The sequence below is a fragment of the Canis lupus genome, chromosome 23 (genome assembly GCF_011100685.1).
Source record: "Canis lupus familiaris isolate Mischka breed German Shepherd chromosome 23, alternate assembly UU_Cfam_GSD_1.0, whole genome shotgun sequence".
In the NCBI taxonomy this organism is placed as follows: Eukaryota; Metazoa; Chordata; class Mammalia; order Carnivora; family Canidae; genus Canis; species Canis lupus.
In genome coordinates, this window is record NC_049244.1 from 17,621,308 (window position 1) to 17,643,315 (window position 22,008).

Below are 22,008 nucleotides of genomic sequence, written 5' to 3' on the forward strand. Positions count from 1 at the left end.
TGTGAGTGGCAGAAAGAGACTAACGAATCTGTACTAACTGCATTTCTCACTTTAACGTGTAGCATTTCCCTCTTTGCCTCTACTTTGTCTCAGCTCTGGAAGATAAGCCATCATCATCACCCCTAAGGGAGATGGAGAATTCGAGCATCTATAAGACCTGCTTGTGTGCAGCTGCTGAGAGCTCTCTGGAGTCCAGGAAAACATGGTAGAGCTACAGACACTGAGCTCTGTGCAGCTGCAGAAACAGCTGACCCTCCTCTGATGATGGAGAAACTGAGGCCCTGGTCACATGACAGGCTGATTCTTGTACTAGCCACACTCTAGATTCTTGTCATTTTGGAGATCCAGCCAACCAACAATGATACAGGCATACCTTGCTTAATTGCACTTCACTTTGTTATACTTTCCTGATATTGCATTTTGTTTTTTAACAGATTGATGGTTTGTGGCCACCCTGAATCAAGAAAATCTACTGGTGCCATTTTTGCAACAGCATTTACTCATCTCGTGCCTCTGTGTCGCATTTTGGTAATTCTCAATATTTCAAACCTTTTCTTTATTATTATATTATTATATAATATGTTATATTACATATAATTACATTATCATATCTGTTACGGTGAACTGTGATCAGTGATAACAACCCGCTGAAAGCTCAGATGATGGTTAGCATTTTTTAGCAATAAAATATTTTTAAATTAAGGCATGTACATTGTTTCTTAGACAAAATGCTACTGCACAGTTAATAGACTACAGTACAGTGCGAACATAACTTTTATATGCGCTGGGACCCCAAAAGATTTATTGGGACTCACTTTATTGCAGTGGTCTGGATTTGAACCTGCGTATTGCCAAAGGTATGCCTGTGTATGGCAGAGGCCATTCTTGCCCTGCTATAGCCAGAACTAAGAGGGAGTGGTTGAAAAGTTTACTCCAGGTAGGAATTGTGCGGGAGGGATGGGGCCTGGCATTATCCAAGGCTGGTGCCCACATATACACCCCTACTAGGCTGAGCTTCCCCGTCACCCGCCCCTGCCCGCCCCGGTACAGAGCAGCAGCAAGTCCTCTTTTTTCTCCCTGTATTCCCCTAAAGGACAGCGCACTACTCTTATGTGCTGACCAGAGGAGGGCAGATGGTCAGGTATCTGCAAAGGGCTGTGGACTGATTTTTGAAGGGTCATCCCTTTTTTATTAACCTGTGATCGCAAAACTTCTGTGTTATGTCTTCCCAAGTGTACTTGGGGGGTACCTGAGCCTCTTTCTGAGATGACCGAGATGACAGCTCCGACGAGGTGTCTTTGTAGTGTCAACAAAAAGAAGACTCAGACAGAAATCTTTCCAGAGACCACTTGCGGGAGCGGCTCCTTGTTCAGTGGCCACCTGAGATAAAGCTGTGGGAGGAGAAGGAACCAAAGCTAATTCTTGAGTCTTCAAGCTATGGATTATCTCAACCCCTGGATTCCACCCCCCCACTTGCATCTGCCTCCTGGGTCCTGGGTCATTTTCACCGCTCATTATCACCAGCACCAGAGGGAAGGCAGAGGAAATGAAGGGAGATGAAATTCAAATGAATCGATCCTGCCACTTGTTAGCAGCTTAGCTTGCCAGTGTCCAAGGGGGAGGAGGCTGTAGCTCTTCTGTGGGTTTCAATTCTCCATGCTATTCTGGTCCCTCGTGCTGCCAGGCAATATCGAGTGGGCTGTATGGAAATGATCTGTGGGATGAAAGAAGAGAAGGGAGGGGGAAGCTGCCTCCAACAGGAGCTTCTTCGAATAAAAGGGAAAGGAATTATATGTTCAGTGGCAGCATGCCACACAGAGTAGCCCAAATTTTATTAAACAAACTCATGTTTGGAAGCATCTTATCCCCTCAGAACTGGAAGGAAAGGGATGCTGAGACCGTATTTAGAGCAATTATAATGCAGAGGATGCACTGATTGTCATAGCAGCAAAAAGAAAACGAGAAAGTATTCTTGAAAGATTATGCCAAGGACAGCAAAGGCAGAAACCAGCAAGGGCTGTATCAAAAGCTTGCTAGATATTGAAAGGGAAGCAAAACAAACAAGATCTTTAAACCCACTATCCCCAGGACAAATAGGATGGCATGGGGAGGATGGAACTGTGTTGCAGAAGAAAATGCCCTCCTCTACAAGCTTCTGGAATAGGAAGGAGTAGGACTATAGTTACCAATGTCCTGTCCTCCTCTGTGGTGGGCACTGTCATGTGCCACCCAGATGTCCCTCTAATGAAGGGCTTGTCCCAGCTGCTGGGAGTGCTGTGGCAGAGAACTTCCTGCTGTCAGCCCCTTTGGGGCTCGTCACTTTGCCCTCCAGGGACAGCCCTGTCCAAAGACTAATGTAGGAGGACAAAGGTCTGGCCTTTGTCAGCTCTAACCGGGCAGCTCTGAAGGCCCGGCCTAGCCTCAGAGCTGCCTGAGGGGTTGGCTGAGGTTGCCACTGGGTGTGCATTACAGCTCAACTCTCTCTCTCTCTCCAGTCCATCCCAGCCCACCCATAAATGTGGATCCCAAAGGTACTTCTTAATGAACTTCTCCCATATAGAGTCTCATCTCCGGAGACATCTACCCTAGCAGCTCAACATCAGTGGTCGCCATTTTTTCCTCATCCTTCCTGGTAGGTATAGCTGATCACTTTCTCTGAGCTAAAGAATTACTTTTATGTCTGAGATTGGCATATATAGGAAGAGAAGTTATGAAACACATCAAAGAAGAAACCCAGGTTGGAGAGGTAGGGGAAGTAGGAGAGAGCAAGATTATGAGTGCACCAAATGGGAGTACACCAAATGGGAGTAGAATAAAAAGACTAGGCTTTGAATTCGATGTTTAGGAAGAAGTTTTGAAATAACCCTACAAAATATTGGGCATGAAGAAGTCACAACTACATCATTTAAGAAATGTGGATGGCACCCATAACAGGTGCAATACTGGGGAGAGAACAGGGATGGGGACAGCATAAACAGGCAAGAGGCAGAGTCTGCATGAGTCCTATACTGTAGCTGAGTCCATCCATGGGAAAGTAATGTTTGTTTGTTTTGTTTGCTTTTTGGGCTTTGTTTTGTTTTTGCTTTTATGTTAAGCCTAAGAATATGGTACCTTTTATTTGGGAGAATTATTGGCAATACAGTCTCAGAGAATGCTTGCCACCAGATAAGATCATAACAGAGAGTCTGGACTAAATGACTGAGAGATATGAATACACTTCCCCACTGAATGGTATTAGACACAGTTTTTGGACCCTACATCTGACAGTAAAAAAGCAGGAAACAGCTCAATGGATGGAGATTCATGAAACGAAGGTCTTCCCGAATTGTCTTATGGGAATTTTTCATCACTTGAACTGCTTGAGAAAAGTAAGATACAGCCAAAAAAAAAAAAAAAAGAACAATATGTAACTATTTTTAAAAACAAGGTGGATACACACATACACACACATGCACACAGGCACACACACAAAGTCTTACGTGTCTTAATATTTTTTTAAAAGCTAGTTACAGAACAGTGTGTGAAGTGGTATAACTCCATTTGAATCAGCAAATACTTCTACGGCATCAGGTACTACATCTGCTAATTTCACGATTAATATCTCAGCATGCATAACACTTTTTGAGGAATGTACAATTATTTTTTATTTTTAATATATTTATCTAAATTCAATTTGCTAACATCTAGTGTAACACTCAGTGCTCATCTTATCATATACAATTATTGTCCCCATTTGCCAGGTGATGAAGTTGAAAAACAGCGAAGTTAATTAATTTGCCCAAGCTCACAGAGTTAGTAATGGATAAAACCAGGATTTGAATAAAAATCTATGTTAACCTTTATGTTGCGCATTCTCTCATTTATCATGTCTGCATAAATAAAGAACATATAGAGGTTAATTTTAAAAATCTCTCTCTTGCATCACCAAATTGAAGCTGGATCTTGTCAAGAGTAACTATAGTGATACCATCTTTCTGGGTTGATCATGCACTGTACAGAGATGTGGCTGCCATTTCATGCTTTACAAAATTTTCAGGCCTCCTTCTTCTGGAAGATGGTAAGATTGCACTTTTCCACCCTTTCTGAGGTAAGCTGTGACCATGTGATCACTTTAGTGAATTCTGAGCAGAAGTTAGGCGAGTTTTAAGGCTCTCCTGCCTCCCACCTCTGTCTTCCTGGGTTATGAGTAACTATGAAAAACAGACCCCTCACTGACCTATGCTAGACACGTGATGTGAATGAGAAATAAACTTGTGTCCTTTTACCCCCTGAGCTATGGGTTGATACCGTTGCTTTCCTCTTTCTGCAGATAAAGAAACTAAGGTTCAAAGAAGCCTCATACCTTGTCCACAGTCACATACTAGTAAGATGTGAAGCACTTTGATAGGCAGAGAGTGAGAGGCAGATTATTTCAGAAAGGAAGAGCAACTTTAGCAAAGTCAAGAAGGTAAAAAAAGTATATTTGAACAATTGCAACAATTTCAAGTATTCCATTTTTTTTCCCAATGGAGAGCTTCTGACCTGAATAAAAGTAAAAAATCAGAGTTCTGAATGCTAAATGAATAATGAGTTTATTTTTAAAAAAATATTTTATTTATTTATTAATTATTTACTTATTAATGAGAGACACACAGAGAGAAAGAGAGCGCGGCAGAGACACGGGCAGAGAAAGAAGCAGGCCCAACGTGGGACTCAATCCTGGGTCCCCAGAATCACGCCCTGGGCTGAAGGCGGTGCTAAACTGCTGAGCCACCTGGGCTGCCCCAATGAGTTCATTCTGAACTTCTTAGATCTGTTTACAGGAAGTCAGCAAGAGAGCTACAACAAAGGACCAGAAGCTGTCAGAGGAAAGAGAGAAAAGTGTGAGCATAGATGCGGTTTATACTATCATCAAGGCCAAGACATCATCAAGATTTTCCTACAACCTGCCCTGTTCTTGACACTGTATGGTCCTTCCAATGCCATGTAGACTGAAATTCTGACTTGATTTCCTGGGAACCAGCTGGACTGACCAGTTCCATGCAACTGGTTTTCACCTTTGGTTCCTCTGCTGCCATCAGAAAATGTAAAACCTTCATAGAGTGTTGGAACTTTCCTGTCTTTGTTTTAAAAATAGGAGGAGAGGGACCCCTGGGTGTCTCAGCGGTTGGGTGCCTGCCTTTGGCTCAAGTCGTGATCCCGGGATCCAGGATCAAGTCCCGTATCACGCTCCCTGGGAGGAGCCTGCTTCTCCCTCTGTCTACGTCTCTGCCTCTCTTTCTCTCAGTCTGTGTCTGTCATGAATTAATAAATAAATCTTTTTAAAACATAAATAAATAAAAAGTGGAGGGGGGCTTCCAAGGGACTTGTTCATCCAGCCATGATCCTGACCGAATAATAAGCAAACCATCTAAATTGGCGGATTCACCAGCAGAAACGAGACAAGGCCACAGTAGACACTTGAGCCAGAAGGATCTTGAAGAAATACTGAGTAGAACAAGCCCTGTAGACTATGGGTCAGCTCCTGTCAGACATCACTATGCCTTACACTCAGGAAAGAGTCCAAAGAGCTGGTGCCACACTTTGCCTGGCAAAGTGCTGTAAATTAAGAAGAGGTTTACTCACAAGAAATCCTGCCATGAGTATCTCAGGAAAAGTAGGCATCCCAGCTCTGCACAGACAAGCAGAGGGATACAGAACATGGAAATGTGGAGAGGCTGCCCTCTTGAGCCAGAAGAACAAGTAACTTCTGGATTTGACGGCTAGTGGAAGCTGTCCTGCATTGAGTAGGCAGTAGTTGAGGGAAGGAATCTGGGATTAGTTTCACTGCTGAGTCTCACCCACGTGTGGGTCTGCATAGTCCCTGCCCTTCCACAGGGGATCAGGCCTTTGAAAGCTGATGAGCTTTCCTTTCTGATCTGCATCATACAGTCCCTGGTGGGGCTCCACCATGAACCTCTCTGTGTCTGGGGGATCCAACTCCATGCATATCCTGGCCAAGCCCTTCTTTATTTCTCTAGACTTGGCTACAGCGTCTGCTTAGTCAAAACCAATGGGACCCCAGGAACTATAATACTGTACTGCTCAAATCTGGCTCTGCCAACATTTGGAGATTCCAGCTGGGTGTTGATGCATCCTCTATCAAGCCAGTTTTTACCATGCCCCCAGAAGGGTGATTTGAACTGCTGTCCCCTTCCCAGATGGGGTGAGGGAAGCCCCCAGCTACTTTAGCTTCACTTCCCTGGATCCTGACTTTCTTACCCTCATCCCATACCCACAAGGTGCTTCTGAAATTCCTGCATGCCTGGGAACAAAGCATAATTAGAATAATAAAAGACTCCAGAATGGAGTTGCTTGGGTTTAACTGGTTTAAAAAAAATGCAGACAGAATTGTTTTTGCGTGTCATTCTTAATACATGCTGCAGAATGCCTGTGCAGAGAAATACAGGGTGTAAATTAGGAAATCTCAGATGTTGCATTGTTTTGGGTAAACACAATGGGAAAGTGAAAGAGGGAATACAGAGCTAATTGATGTAGAAGAAGGAAAAACAGCAATCTTTTGATGCTAATGTTCTGTGCATGAATGCCACAGGCACTGCGCAAGGGGAAGGGGAAATACCATCCCACCAGGGTAATAATACCCCTGGAGCAAGAGTCCCGATGTGGGGCTGCACAGAGGTCCAGTGGTGCTTTTAAAGTGAACAATGTCACCACCAAAAGGAATGTTTGATTTTTCTCTAGGCTGGGGACTGTCTTTCCCGTGGCACTTGGCCAAGAAACATGTTTTTCCATCTCCGTGACAGGACTTCCTGGGGGTAAATAAATAGCTCTTCCCACCAGGAACGAATGAAAATGAAATGTAGTATAGGAACAAACCAGAGGACAAGAGAGCAAGCAAAGAACTTCTCTTCTTCAGGTGACCAATGTGTGTGCTTGGAGGGTTTGGAGAAAAGGGGAAAGAGAGGAGTGACTTTGCGAGTTTGCCAGAGAAAGGTGACAAGACACACATGTCTTATGTGTAGAGGGGTCTCAATCCTAGGCAATGTGCAAAAAGAACAAAGTAGGTGTGAAATAAAAGGGTTGGACAAAGGGAAAATGCTAGCTATACCACCCTTGCCTGAGTGAGAAGGGCTTGGGGTTCACTGTGTGAATCAGCTATATTGCAAAATGGCTCTGGTTAATGGCTAAATCTGGTAAACACCCTGCACATAATGATTTATTAAATGAATTGTTTTGTTTATAAGTTTTCAGTTCAAGAGCCTTTGCCCATTTCAGAAATACTTTTGCTCATACCAAATTCATCAACCATCTGGTTGCAACTCTCGTGCCAGACAGTGATTGACATTAATGAAATTATGATGATAAGAATGACGATTATAATTGTAGTGGCTGACATTTAGTTAGCCTTCACATTGGACTATATGCTTTATACACAGCATCTCATCCTATTCCACATGCAGAGATACCTGGGATTGTATGAGCTGCTATGGTTCCCTTTTACAGATGAGAAAATCGAGGCTCAGAGAAACTTGCTTGAGTCAAGTGCACAGTCTGGATTTTGATCCAGATCTGCCAATTTAAGTCTGAGCTTATAAACATTAAAGGATTTCATCTCTTGCTGGGCATAACTGATGGAGTTTACATCTATTCCTTCCTACTAGACTGTGAGGAAGAGTTTCATGTGCTACAAGTATGTTCTCATATATTTAACAGGGCTTTAGTTTTCAAATAAGTTCCCTGCTACAACTACATATTCAATATTACCCTTTTATTAACCATAAAATCAACACCTATAATTGTGTTTCTTAACACAGTTTAGTGGGATCCCAAAGGGTTGATGTTAGAGTACCTGGGGCTAAAAGAACTTCCATGAACACAAAAGAACAACAACCAGAAAAGGACAAGTAAATGCCAATGAGAACAGAAACTATATATTAATTATTTCACTTTCCAACCTTTCCTGACTGCTCTCTTGCTCCCTCAAAAGCTTTTTTTTTTTAAAGCCTGACCCAGACCACAGTATTTAAATTGTCTTGTGTAAAAATAATAATAATAATAATAATAAAATAAATAAATAAATAAATAAATAAATAAATAAATAAATAAATTGTCTTGTGTAGTATGTATGTGACAAAAATACACATTTGGGAGAAAAAACAACAGTTTTTCTTTTCTCTGCCCAATGATACCTTTGGGTTTTAGGCTACAAAAGAAAATCCTATGATTAATAATGAAATAAGAAAGATAAAGCCATCTTTCTGTATTAGGATACTTGTCTGAAATATTTGGAGATCTGTTTTCAGATATACCAAGATAGATCCCCTCTCTGGGCTGGACTATACCTGGATTCTTTTAACCACAATGAAACAAAAGATGTTGAGCCCAAGAGGGAGAAGCCAGCTACAGTTTCCTCTGCCAATCCCAATGCCCAAACAATTTTTGCATATTACCCACAGGCTCTCTGCATTCCATTTGAAGGTGTGAGAAGTCAATTGTTTAAGCAATTCTGGGCTGCAGGGTAGGAACTGCACATTCATGAGTTGGGGTGACATGGAAGCCTCAGGGAGCTACAGAAGTGCCTTATGTGTGACATTTCTGGGATAATCTTCCAGCAAATGGATAAGATATAAAATCCTATTTTCCTGGCATTGGGAAATTCACAGTCTCTGCCCATGGCATTAGACTTCATCCAGGGGAAATCCTATCAGAATCTTCTTTTATTTCATTTGTGAAAGAAAGACATGGTCCAGTCCTAAGTAGATTAACAAGGCATATATTTCAAAAGTGCAATTTAGCAGGATTCCTTAACATAGAAACTTCAAGAGAATTTATCATATATATATTTTTCTCCCTCAGAGAATATTTTTGACTGGAAAAGTTCTTGAAACTTTGGGACAATCATCACATTTTATTGACACCTTTAGATTAATATAAGAAGAAAAATCTTTGATATGGCAAGAAGCAGGAGATTCAGCTTTTTATGGAAATTTTCCCAAGGATCTCCTATCAATTTCAGTTAATTCTAAAGCTCTGTGCATTCATTTCTCAATAAAAAAGAAAAAAATAGGCTTAAATATCAAACACATTTGACATTTCTTCTATAAAAACAAAGTTGTCAGCTGATGCTTGAATCTGCTAGTTATCAACTGTGATTTTCAGAAAGTTACTTTAACCTCTCTGTAATTCAGTTTCCTTATCTATGAACTGCTTTAGCTTTAGCTTCCAGAGTCTTATTCTACTACTCTCCATTTGACTCTTAGGTAATAAGAGTAATAAGAACAGGTGATCAAAGCCTGTAGGTGAAATGGAAGAGAATCTCATGTTGGCCAAGTAACCTTTGCTACTCTTGCAAAGGTAGTGCTCAGAACACTCACTTCCCAGAATTAAAAAAAATAAATAAACAAGTTGCAATGAAATGGATTTCTAGGGCAGCTGTTCTTTTCTGCAGACTGCCAAATATAACATGGTCATTATCTGTACTAATCTAATAATACATCTTTCAAATTATATGAGTATGGACTTTCCCGCTAGATTGTGATGGGTAGGTGGTAAACTGGTGTCTGGTTTCTAAATTCCAGTTTCTCAATCATCCATAAAGTATACCTTGTTTCTCTTCCACATATCTGGCTGGAGAGGGTTAGCGGTCAAGGAAGGGCCAGAGATTTCAAATATGGAGTCCTGACTGAGGATGCCAGGCACAACTTTGAGCCTCTTGAGTTAGGAGTGGAGAAGAGAACCCCGTAGAGGACAAGGAGGATGTAAAACCCTTCTGGAGGGAAAGAAGATGACAAGGGAAACATTCATTCTCTCATTAGTACAGATGTCACTGCAACCTGGGAGTCCAGACAATTTTCCACAAAATGCAATGCTCATCTTAGCAAATGGTAATGACATTCAGTCATTCAATAGCCATTTATTTACCAGGGGGCCTGTTATGTCCCAGGCATTTATTAAAGAGTCATGGGTGCAGCAATAAAGACAACAGAATGAGCCTCTGACTTCACAAGTTCTACAGACACCATGCAAGCAGCAAGTGACATGGACACCACCTCCTTCCCTATTCAACCATGAGTTCCTATGTTTCAGTTTTAGGGACCACAGACGCCATGGGGAGGAAGAGTTTGAGTCCAGTCTCGGCAGTGTGATTCTGGGCAGCTGACTTAACCTTTCTAACATTCTGTGAATTAATTTTAATTTTCAAATGAAAGCAAAACCATTATGGTCTCTGGTATATCTTCTTTAGTCTCTCTCTTCTGGTTAATTATAAATGAAATGCAGAGAGAAGCTACTTTCTTGTTCTGATAAGAAAGTCTTCAGGACTACCAATACAGGATGTTTAACACTATAGATATAGGATCCCTAACACTATCTAGCACAGGGTCGTCATTTCGTAGAGATCACCCACTGTCACATTTCACTGCCTACCCCAGGACTCTGAACTGTTCCAGAAATTATCTAGTCATGCTAGCACGGTACCAAATGCATAACCAAACTGTCACAGTTATGGCATCATTTCCATAATCAGTAGAAACAGAGTAAAAGGGATAAATAACTTTATAAATTAATATCAAAATGCATTAAAGAACTAAAAAGCTCTTTTGTTATCTTGACTCTTCAGTAAAGATGAGACACATGGAAACTGAAATTATACAATTTGGAAGGATGGAGGAGGAGGACCTAGGACAAGCAAAAGAGCTCCCCCCCCCCCTTGAAATGCAAAACAACACCTGGGAAAGCATAGTTTATTATTATTTTTTAAATAAATAGAGTCAAGAAATCCTAGAATTCGAGATAGTCTGGGTTTTGTTATTTTATAATTTCCTTGACCTTTACTAACTTTCTTAAGAATAAAAAATAGCATGGTGAGAGATCCTTGGGAGCTCATTCAGGGGAATTTACCTTAACTATCCTGGGTGAGAAGTCGATTCACACCTTCCTTAGGTTCTCCCTTTTGCCTTTTACTGCTCAGGATGCCACATCACCTGAAATCCAAAGGTGGGGACAGGGGGTGGTGGCGGGACCAGGAGGACTGTTTTGTTTCAAGCCTGATAAGAAGTCACTGGAGGATTGTGAGCATAGAAGCAAGACTGTCTGGTTTATACATCAAAAAGATTACTCTGGCTGGTTGTGATAATACCAAGGCCATTGGCCATCACCTCTCCTGCAGAAGCGCCTACAATGCCACAGATTGCCCACCCCAAAGGGTTTTATACCTCTTGTTCAAATATTTGATGATTGGGTCAAAAACTGAATGAATGAGTGAGTGAAAGGTTCTGACTGCCCAGATTTGGGCTACCGAAAGCAAATAATCCTATGCTATGCCATATTCAGAAAGATCTTTCCTCACCATATCTACTTTGATTTGCTATAGGATAACAGACATATTCTCAGAAGAAAGCCCACCCAAATATTCCTGGAAGATCTGAGCTTTTTAGAGAATTCTAGATTTCTTTTTTGTTTCTAATGGGAGACTGTGGAAAATACACATTTCACTCATAGGCAGAACTTAATAAAGAAATTCCTAGCAGAAAGGTCCTTATCTCAAAGACTTTCATTGTAACCTTCAACAGAATGTGAATTGGGTATCAGTTGACCTTCAAAGTCATTTTTATCTCTGCTTCTATGAATCTATGACTTTATGTTCTCTGACTATAGTGCTTTTCGAACCTTTCTTCCAGAATGAGCTTCAAGAATCAGCATCATGATTAGCATGTGGCTTTGAGGGTCCTCTGGCTCTTAGCTGCAAAATCTGTTTCCTCAGACACCAACACTGGCCAACAATCTCTACCTCTGCCAGACATTCACAAGTTTCATCAGAAGCCTTTGCTTTTGTATGTACCTCAAACAACCTTTAATAATCCTAATCTGGCCATTTATCTTTTTGGTAGCTCAATTTTGGCTAACAATGAGAATGTGTTACATGTGTACCTGTGTTTCTCTGGAATTATAGTATTATTGTCTTTATGTGCTCTAAATAACCTTCACATTTTTATGGCATTAGCACAGGGGTGCTTCTAGTGTCCCTCAATCAACTGGCCCACGAGCCAATCTGCTTTGACTTACACAGACCATCCTTCCTTCACATTCAAGCCCACTACTCCTTCAGAGTGGGCCAGGACCATGGTGGAGGAGCCTATCTCCTGGCAGTAGTGCTAGCTTCATGATAGGTCTATTACCCAACACTAGCCATCCCACATCATTGTGACCATTGCCCATCACCTTGAAAACCTCCCTTATATTTGCATTTATGTGGAAGCTTTATGTGAAGTACAGTCTCTGCAGAACACAGTATTGGGAGTTAGTCTCAAAATCAACCTATGCATTTCCTACTTCCTCAGAGGAAAATATGGCTTCCTTGTATGATGTCTTATTTTTGTATGATCCTCTACAGTTTTCAAAGTCGTTCATGCACATTATTTTCTTTGATTGTCCAACATCCCTGTGAGTAAAGTAGACATAGTTTGTATTTTCAATTTGCAAATGAGATTAATGACTCATCTTCATGACTAGTCAGTGATGGAGCTAGACTGATGGAGCTAGCTCTTCTCTGACCCCTAGACAAGTGCCCTTTCAATCCCACCAAGACACCCCACCCAAGTCCTATTTTTGGCTGTGATTTTGAAGCACAAACATCTCCATTCTACACACCCCTTCAGTCAGTGCCTGCACTAAATCCGAGATTCCCACCTTCCAAAACCATCTTCTCGACCAGTGTTCATGGACATGCAAAACACAAACATGAAATAAACTAAGAATTTATATAGTGCTGCCATATTTTATCTTGCCAGCTACCACCATTATTTCATAAAAGAGTGACAGCTTCACCACAAAAATAGAAAGGAAAACATTTTAGAACATGAACTAGTCTTTCCTAAGAAACAATCATTAAACTGTTTTATACTAGTCTATTTTAAAAAATATAATTATATTTTCAAATCTAAAATGCAGAGAAACGAAAACAAGTTTCTTTAACTATACTCCATATGTAATTATTAATTGACACAGTTTGTCAATCCAAGGGTGTCTCTCTCTAGATATATTCAACACTGCAAGGAAAAACAGTTATTTCAATTAACTTCATTTCTATCAGTATTATCAAAACCCCAGTTTCACATACTATTATTTAGTAAAAATGGAAATGACACTCACTAGGGCTTCTTCATACAACTTGGAATATTCTGGGCAAACTGATAGAATGAATTGTTTCTATGCCACTAGCTGCTTTTCTGACTGTCTCTCCCCCTGGAACTCCAAAAAGACAGTGGGTAGTTGACAGGGTGTGCATCTAGCTGAAAGTAACAAGCACTGTAGGAAGGAGGCTGTGGCACCTACAGCCACTGCTAACACCCATAGGCCTGACTCTCAACCCTGCCTGTTGCAAATCATCTGACTAGGGTATTGTAGGCCCTTGCATTGCAGATCTGATTTTAAGAATCACTGGCTGTGTTTACATGCTATACCTGAACATCTCCATTTTACTTTAAGAAAATGATGTAAGTTCCTACTGTATGGTTATCTACCTACACAGGTATCTTCCTATATGCAATAGAAATTAGATGGGCAGACCCCATTGGGAAGACATTCTACAAAAGTACAGAGAAAACATATGTTAAAGACTAGAAAACATCAAGAGAAGGATTTCTTGGCCTTTCTGCTTGTGACACCTCAGGGTGTTTCTAATTACTTCAAGTCAAGTCATGGAATGTCAACACAATAGCCCAATATACAATGATGTTAAATCCATTTTAGATTATATTTCAGCACATGCTATTTGAGAGACAATGAGGAGTGATGATGAATCGGATTTGAAACATGCTGACACTCAGGTCAAACCTGGTGACTCTTCACTGAGAAAGAAAATATGAGAGGAGTTATGTTGTAGGTTGGAGCAGATAAGCAAGGGGAAAGCTTAAGCTCTGTTAGAGGAATGCTTAGTTTGATGTACCTGTGGGACTTTCAGGTTGTGAGGTCTCATAGGTAATTTATAATCCATTTAATCATTTAAAACATTTCATTATATACAGGTGATCCTTGAACAGCACAGGGGCTAGGTGTGCAAACCCCCGACGTTGAAAATCTGTGTGTAACTAACTCCTCAAAAGCTTTATGAATATCCTATTATTGACCAGATCCTCACTGAGAACATAAACAGTTGATTAGCATATATTTTATATATGTATTATATATTGTATTTTTGTAATAAAGCAAGCTAGAGAAAAAAAATGCAAAGAAAATCATAAGGAAGAAAAAGTATGTTTACAGTACTGTATTGTGTTTGTGGGGGGAAAAATCCATGTATCAATGGACCCGTGTAGTTCAAATACATGTTGTTCAAGGGTCAACTGCGCGATGAATGACTGCCAAACACTGCTCTAGGTTCTAAAACAAGAACATATGCCCTGCTTCCACAGAGAATCTATATTTTAATAGTAATGATTTCTGAAGTTAGTGATAAAATGCTTTTACTCTGAGGAAACTTGTTCTTAAATATATATGTAATTCATTTGGAAATTTTAAAGTGATCTTTTTTTTAAGTAATCTCTACACCCAATGTGGGGCTCAAAATCATAACCCCAAGATTAGGAGTCACACACTTTACCAACTGAGCCAGCCAAGCACCCCATCTTCGTCTTCTTCTTTTTAATAAGAACGCAGGAATAGAAGTCAAGTGCTGTGACATTTGCATGATTCCAACATTTTACTTTTGTTATTTTGATCTGGCTAACTTAGTCAAAAGCCTACATTTTATTTCAGTCCATTTAATTTCATCCTAATATTTTTCACATTCATGAATAAATGTATTTGCTTTTGTCCTATGACAGTATGACAAAATATATTTACCAAATATTCATAATGAACTTATGGAATTGGATAGTGCTACCTCCCACAGGCTTCAAAATATCTCCATGAATTAACTTTGGGAGATGGTGAAAGTTACAGCCACATTTGTTTCTTTCTTTTTAAGATTTTATTTGTTTATTTATTTATTTATTTACTTACTTACTTATTTATTTATTTATTTATTTATTTATTTATTTATTTATTTAGAGAGCAAGCGGGGGAGAAGCAGAGAAAAAGGAAGAGAGAGAATCTCAAGCAGACTGCTGAGCATGGCTTGATCCAATGACCATGAGATCATGACCTGAGCTGAAATCAAGAGCCAGATGCTTAACTGACTGAGCTACCCAGGCACCCCAGAGCCGCATTTCTGATAGTGCTCCATCATAAATCCACAAACTACTCCCAAAGATCTCTCCTGTAAAATGCAGAGTATGCTTGCTTCAAAAATTCAATGACTTCTATTAAATCACGGAATTGATTTTGTCCAAAATCTCATCAGCAGCAAACCTATTTATTTCTTTGTTACTTATTTATTATTATTTGTTATTTACAATCTCCACAAGGCCAGAAGATGAGATTCGGTCTCCTACAGCCTGCCAGCTTTCCATTCTGGCGCACAATTCAGGGTTCATTTCCAGGGATGTGCTATACCTGAGTGTCTCTATTTTATTTTATTAAAATGGCTCAAATTCCTACCTGTATGATGTCTATCTACCTATGCCAGTATCTTCTATGCCATCGATACAGTCTGGCAAAACAGCCAGAGAGACTTGAGCCAGGAAGCAAGATTGAGAGCATAGCTTTTACCCCATCCTGTGCCAGGGAACTAGCTCCACTGGGCTTCTCTTCTGTCTGTATTATAGGCTGGGAATAGGCGTGGAACAGGCAAGCACTCACTAGTAAGTGTCTGTATCCTCATCACACTGTCCCATCTTCTAAGATTGTCCCTCAAAATTTCCCTACACAACTGAGAGAACTTTAATAAAGTCACATTTTCATTTACTGTGGCTCAACTCTGGTGCCATTTTTTCTTCTTATCTCCATATTTTGCAATAACCCCTTCAATATCTTTGGATTTTCATCTCACACAAAGTATATATAGAGATGCAGCACTATAGTTCCTACTTGAAAGGAAAACCTTAGTGTAAAAGAAATAAAAGACCACATAAGCTCAGTTTTAGATACTTCATGTCCTCATTTTTTAAGGATATGATTTCCATAAAAAAAGGGGAGGCAATCTATGAACACTTTTTCTTGATTTGACATTTGTGCAAAAAATACCGCTCACCACTGTAGCAGACCTTCTCTTGGGCTATTCAGGAGTGATCTCTTAAGATTCATTTCATGTGGCAAGGTTTACATTTGCTGAAGCTAGAACTGGGATTCCAAATGCTACAAAGCGGGGCAAGTAGTGTGAAGCTTTAAAACAGTGAGTAAACCTAGCCTGCCGCCCAGCATCCTCATCTCATGTGCAGCTTTGCTGTTCTCACAGTCATCCTTTACAGTCACTTTGGTGACAAATGATAAGGAATATTGTTAACTTTCCAAAGAGTGGCCCCTAAAAATAGTATGCTGTGAAGTTGTTTCTGAATTAGGATGTTCAAAAAAGACTTGGATGTATTCTGTTCAAAATGGATTGATTTCAACGACATGAAAAGGAGAAAATATCAAATATGCTGAATGCAAAAATCTTAAGTAGCTACTAGCTTAACTAACTTCAGTAACTACTGGTGTTGCTGCTATAATTTGAGCAATAGATTTGGGGCTGACGTTTTAGTCTTTGATGGAAATGGGATAATCGATTTGAGATTTTATGTCTCATAATGAAAATGTTAATACCAACAGGCTGATCAGGTTGGAGGTTGGGAGTGGAGGCTCAATGAGCTGCCAATCCAGGAAATGCATGCTAAATCTAATGTTCTTTTTCGAAAGGCAGGTGGTCTTCCTGAATAACCACCCAAGTGAAGGGTGGTGGTCTTCTTCTTCTTCTTTCTTCTTCTTCTTCTTCTTCTTCTTCTTCTTCTTCTCCTTCTCCTTCTCCTTCTCCTTCTCTTCTCCTTCTCCTTCTTCTTCTTCATCTTTACAATTAACTGGACATTACAGGAAGATATTCCCACATGCTTGTATCACAACTAGCTTTCATTGAACAGTTAAGAACTGACCTAGCAACTAGACAATGACAAGAAACCAGGCTGACAGCTACATGGTATGTTGCAACAGACTCATCACCACCTCTTTCCCTCAAAATTACTGACTGTGATTGCCAGGATATCATATAATTAAAAGCTGTGTTTCTTCTTCCCTGGTATATCTTCGGCTTTGCCCTTTGAAAAAAATCAAGAATATTCTTTTCAAAATGCATTTTGCCTTCCAAAAAACTTACTTAAATTTAAATTTAAGGAATCCATTTAAAAAGACTGACATTGCCATACCAATGTGTGTGTGTATATGTATATATATATATATATATATATTTCTATTTAATATTTTTCCTGTAAATCCAAAAATATGTACAGAGTGACATAGTTACGTAACCAGAAAGCAAAGGTTTTTATCAGGGGATGGACGTCTTGGTTACTGGACAGTAATTTATTTCAACTAGTTGAAGCTTAGAGCTGGGGCGGGGGGAAGGGGTGTGCACAAAATACCATGTGTTTGAAAAGTCTATAAAATGAGTTTAACAATGAGTCACTGTTACTGTAGTGGCTTTTCAATCTTCTGGGGACAAAACAGACATTGTGTTTAAAATCTGCAACATTTATATCTTGGCCTTTCTGGGTGAGTTTTCTGTTAGGGAAGGATGTCAAGCTCAAGTTTGCAAATACAGAAGAAAGAATTCTAGGACATAATCTGAAGACCTAAAAAATGGTCCCAGTTAAAATAATCTGCTTCACATCCCTGAGCCTCAGTTTCCTTTATCAGTAAAATGGATCTAGTTTTGGTTCTTTAAATAGAGATTTTTTTTTTTTGTAAGATACATGAGAAAAGGCCTCTGTTCACCTCTCCCCACCCAGAGCCCACTATGATGCACTTGGCATAGGATAAAATGAACATCCCATGAATGAAAGAACTGAAATATCAGAATTCTCCTTGCTAGTTCCTTGTATGTGCTGATAAAGACATTAATGGTTACTGAGCTTTTATTATGTTTCTAGCATCACATTGAGCTCTTCATGTGAATTATGGCTTTCCACTTGCCTAATCTGATGAGGTAGTAGTTATGATTAAGACCATTTTATGCTTGGGAAAACTAAGACACAAAGTGGTCAAATAATTTGCTCAAGGTGACACATTAGTAGGACTGGAAATTCATACCCAAGCTGGTTATCTCTTTGGATACAATAAAGAAACAAGAAACAAATGACTTTTCAGCTTGTTGATAAAACCTTTGATTCCTGATATTATTATAGCACCTGTGGTGTTTCATGGGATTCCCAGAAAACCTTCGAGTATCAGGAGCTTTATTTGATGGATTAAAAGACCCAAAGCTCAGAAAGAAGAAAAAATTTGCGCAAGGATCTTAATAGTGACCAAGAATCCAAGCTTTCAAAATAATAACACAATGAACATTCCCAGTATCGCCCACCATGACCTTCTATCAAGCAATGGGGTAGGAGGGAAGGGACAGGAGGCCAAACTAAAACCCTTCAGTTATTTTGGGAAGCACAGCACTAATGTGTCTGTCCATATTCTAGAAGACTGCCTCACATCTCTCGCTTGTGAAAGGCAAAGTGATGAAATGATTTTTCTTCAGAACGGAGCATCCACCAGGAAATGTACCTCCTTTCTTAAACCACCCTCACTTCTCCTGTGATGAAAGAAATAGATTAGTTAACAGCACCCACAGGATAAAAATGAACAGGACAAAGGAGAGAAATGATTAGAATGAGGTGCTAACCTGACGGCGAACTCCATCAGGTGCAGAAAGAACAGGAATATTAATTCAAATCACTTAAAAAGAGAAGGCTAAGTAGGGTGAAGAGGGGGAAAAAGTATTATATTAAGCTTGGGAGTATGTGATCACATTTGGAATGCACTGGAGTGGATGAGGAAAACTTGACCTTTAGCCTGGGAGCCAGTGTGCACCCCCAAATAGCAGAACTGAACCCAAACAAATGAAACTAAACTAAAATAATTGGTTTGGAAAGGGCATCGGTTAACACATCCTGCTTATGGAAAATCCAAGAAATCATCTTTCACCAGCAACCGTATAACTTTAAGTTAAGACTGAACTTTGGGGAGAGAAAAGTAATGAAGTGTGAAATCATTTTATTCTTCAGAATGGCAAATAAGAAACCTCCTCTATTTTCCAAATTACTGGTTGCTTATTTCAAAGAGAGTAGATTTCACTAAGAGAGTAAATCCTAAATAATAAGAATCAAGCAATTAGTGAAAGTTGGGGATCAGTACTCTTGGGGTCATCAGAGATAAAATGGCAAAGATCATCTCCTTATTTTACAAATGTTGGTACATTTAGATAGTATTTTTGCTTCAATAGTGAAATCTTCATTTTCTACCTAAGCCAGTACAAGTTTGGTAATACAACTATGGAAGAAGGACCTTCCAACTCTGAGAGTGATTTGCTTCTTCTCAATGAAAGAAGCAGTAAGAAAAGCAAAGACAAAGGAGGTGTTCTGGAAGCCTCTGACTGGCATGGAAACAGTGATAGCTACACAAGTCACTCATCCCTCATCACAAGCACAAGGACTCCTTTGGAACATCAGTACATCTATGTGCCCTCTATACAATCATTGAATTTATTTAATATTCTTTGACTGAAAAAATAACTAATGGCAGTAAGCTACGCTAAATTCAGTAGTGCTTTTGAATGAATTTGCATTTATTAATCTCAATGAAGAGCATCTTTGTATGTTTACCCAGTGGTTGAACATATGTGTGTGTGTGACATATTAATTTGTTCCACCTACAGATAATGCTTGATAAGTGTGCAGATTTGAGGACCCTTATGAGTAATTCGTGGCTCCCCGGGATTCTTCAGCTGCCAGATGGGAACTACTAAACCCTTTCTCTTCTACTAAAGACTCCATGGACTAAAAATAGACTTTTAGAAGGCATTCCAGCATGTTATCCTGCAAAAATTTGCAGTCTATCTGTGTTGAGAAAGAGCCAGAGTACCATACACTAAAATGGTAACAGTATTCATTGCTGGCTACAATAGTTTAGGGAGGTTTATTTGCTTTTCTGTATTTTTCAAATTTTCAACAGTAATTATTTATCCCTTTTGTAGTAAAAACAAACATCAAAAACATCCAACCAAAACTCAAAAAAAGGTCCCCATGCCATGATATTAGGAAAACCCTAGCAGTCCTCTGTAAACTTAAAAACCCAGATTCTTGGAAAACATTCCTAATGACTGCTCCTATTTGCTCCTGGGGACCCATTCCTGCAAAGCAATGTGGGAAACTATGAGAATGTAAGAGTGCATTTTACTACCACAACATATTCCACAAAAACTGGGTTTCTGTCAAGAACTTCATCTTCAGCACAAAAATAATCCTGCCATGCTTCTACTTACATCCTTCATTGGTCCCCCATTGACCTGGAGGAAAATTTCAAAGCCCTCAGAGCTTTCTGATCCTGCCCCCAGTTGAGTAACCAACTCTGGTCATGGCCTTTCAGAGCCATCTTGCTTGCTATTTCTTGAAAGAGTCTAGTCATTTCCCAGGATACATCCTCTGGAACAAAAGCTCTCTGATTCATTTATGGAGGAGAAAAGACAGTTCCACTATTCTATGCAGTCCCAAGGTAGATTACCAAGACTACAAATCCACTTTATTTAGGATTTAACCACAATCTAGATACATCCCCATCATCTAGTTACCAGAAAATTATAGGGCCAAAACAGAATTTAGGCAAAAATTAATGATAGGTCCAATATTGAATCTAAAACCTCAAACATTGATGCTACACTGAATGATCTGTGTTTTCATATGCAGGAGGAATTGTACATTTTAAGTGTGGTGCTGACCACTATTTATCTCCCAATTTCCAGAGATATTCGATTTTTGCTAGGTATATGACCACCTACAATAATAATCATATACCCAGCCTCCTTTGTAGTTAAGAGTATTCATGCAGCTAAGTTTTGGTCAAGGAGATATAAAGAGAAATCGTTGTGATATATTTCTAGAAATCTTATAAAGGAGAAGGCACAGCTTTTTTTTTTTTTTTGCTCCATCCTATTCATGCAATATAGATGTGATGAACAGAGTTTACCAGTCCTTCTGGACCAGAAGAATGGGACCACACTTTAGGGATGACAGAACAGGCAGCTGAAGGAGGCCTATGTCCCTGAGTGAATAATTTCTACAATTCCAGTTCTGGATTGTCTACTCTGAATTATTTCTAGGTGAAAAAATAATAAATGTTTACCTTCTTTAAGTCTCTATATTCACTAGCCATTTCTTTTAAATCTCTGTGCATACAAACCAACCTAATATTAAAAGATAAATGAAGCTTTGTACAACAACCAGACATTTTAGCAGAATGCAGAATTAGAGCCCTTAATAAACTTAATAATTCACTATAGTTAGTTGAATATCAAGTGTTAAAGTGTTAGTGATCCCTAAGAATTTACTTAGAAGGTTAGCATCCTCATCAAATCTCCCATACAGATATAGAATTGGGTATACTGGTCTAAACTAAGGTGTATTTCTTTTTCTTGAAAGGGAAGACTTAGTAACAGTGAAAAAAATCACAGAAGGAGCATTTCTGGAATTCAAAGAGCCCAGGCATTGCTACAAAACAGTTCCTTCTTAGTTTTCAATGTTCTTGCTGGCAAAAGATATTACTGATACCTTTCTTTTCAGCCCAAATCTTTATCTTTGATGAAAATGTTACAGTTGATACATTTCTATTAAAAATAGCAATTTCGGGGATTCCTGGGTGGCTCAGTAGGTTTAGCGCCTGCCTTTGGCCCAGGGCGCGATCCTGGAGTCCTGGGATGGAGTCCCGCGTTGGGCTCCCGGCATGGAGCCTGCTTCTCCCTCTGCCTGTCTCTCTCTCTCTCTCTCTCTCTCTCATAAATAAATAAATAAATAAATAAATAAATAAATCTTTTTTAAAAAACAATAGCAATTTCAATTCTACAAAACACCTAACCAGTACTCTTGAAAACTTCCAATATCATGAAAAACAATGAAGGATTGAGAAACTGGCATGGGCCAG

At 39.5% G+C, this 22,008-nt stretch overlaps 1 protein-coding gene across 5 annotated transcripts in view; it reads right to left on the reverse strand.

Annotated features, from left to right (window-relative positions):
- The window catches only part of LRRC3B (leucine rich repeat containing 3B), an 85,205-nt gene that overhangs the window by 18,897 nt on the left and 44,300 nt on the right, over window positions 1–22,008 (reverse strand). For 2 of the 5 annotated variants that reach the window (XR_005376709.1, XM_038570182.1), the window contains exon 2: window positions 1,250–1,391. The exons of the other annotated variants lie outside the window; for them this stretch is intronic. The gene's annotated coding sequence lies outside the window, so the exon portion shown is untranslated. The remainder of the gene's footprint in view (window positions 1–1,249; window positions 1,392–22,008) is intronic. 5 annotated transcript variants of the gene reach the window in all.